Source organism: Cherax quadricarinatus, chromosome 5, assembly GCF_038502225.1.
Source record: "Cherax quadricarinatus isolate ZL_2023a chromosome 5, ASM3850222v1, whole genome shotgun sequence".
NCBI lineage: Eukaryota > Metazoa > Arthropoda > Malacostraca > Decapoda > Parastacidae > Cherax > Cherax quadricarinatus.
In genome coordinates this window covers 72,393,462-72,394,187 of record NC_091296.1, presented here as the reverse complement: position 1 = coordinate 72,394,187, position 726 = coordinate 72,393,462, and positions in this window count along the sequence as shown.

The window sequence follows — 726 nt, the reverse complement described above, 5'->3', positions numbered from 1 at the left end:
TCGATGCGACCCACAGTAGTGGGTTAACACACAGCTACCTACTTTTACTGGTGGGCAGGGGCAGTAGGGATGCAAGAAAACTTGCCCTTATGTTTCTCTTGACTTTGCGACTGAATCGACTCTTCTCACCAGTGAGCTACGTATTACCCCCAGGGTGAAAAGGAATGGAGAGTAGTTGGTTGATGGTGGTTGTGGTGATGGTGGTGGTGGTGGTGGTGGTTGTGGTGGTGGTGGTGGTGGGGTTGTTAGTGTTCCAGTGGCTGGGTTGCACATGACACTTGTGCAGGAAGTGCATCAACCTTCGTGGGGGGGAGGGGGGAAAGGGGTGAACACCACCACCAACGTAAGGACAAACATATAAGGGTTAAGAATTTTACTAATATGACTGCTCCAGTCTCTTTATCTTTTCAAATGGAATATTTCCCAAAAGAGACTAGAAAAGACAATACAAAAATAGTACAAGAGCTGCAAAGTTATAATATCAGAAGGATTATGACTAGTACTGAACCATCATGGGTTCAACACTCAACCTGCATCATGGGCACATGCATGTATCACTCTGAATCTTGCAAAGACTATCTCTAATTGAAACAAATATGAATAAGAAACATGTGCAACACATTGCTACCTTTATTCCAGAAAAGTTCTGCATACACAGTAAGTTCCTTCAGTCAAATACAGAGGTGACTAAAATTAGAGAGGTAGTCACTTCCGTATTCAATTGAA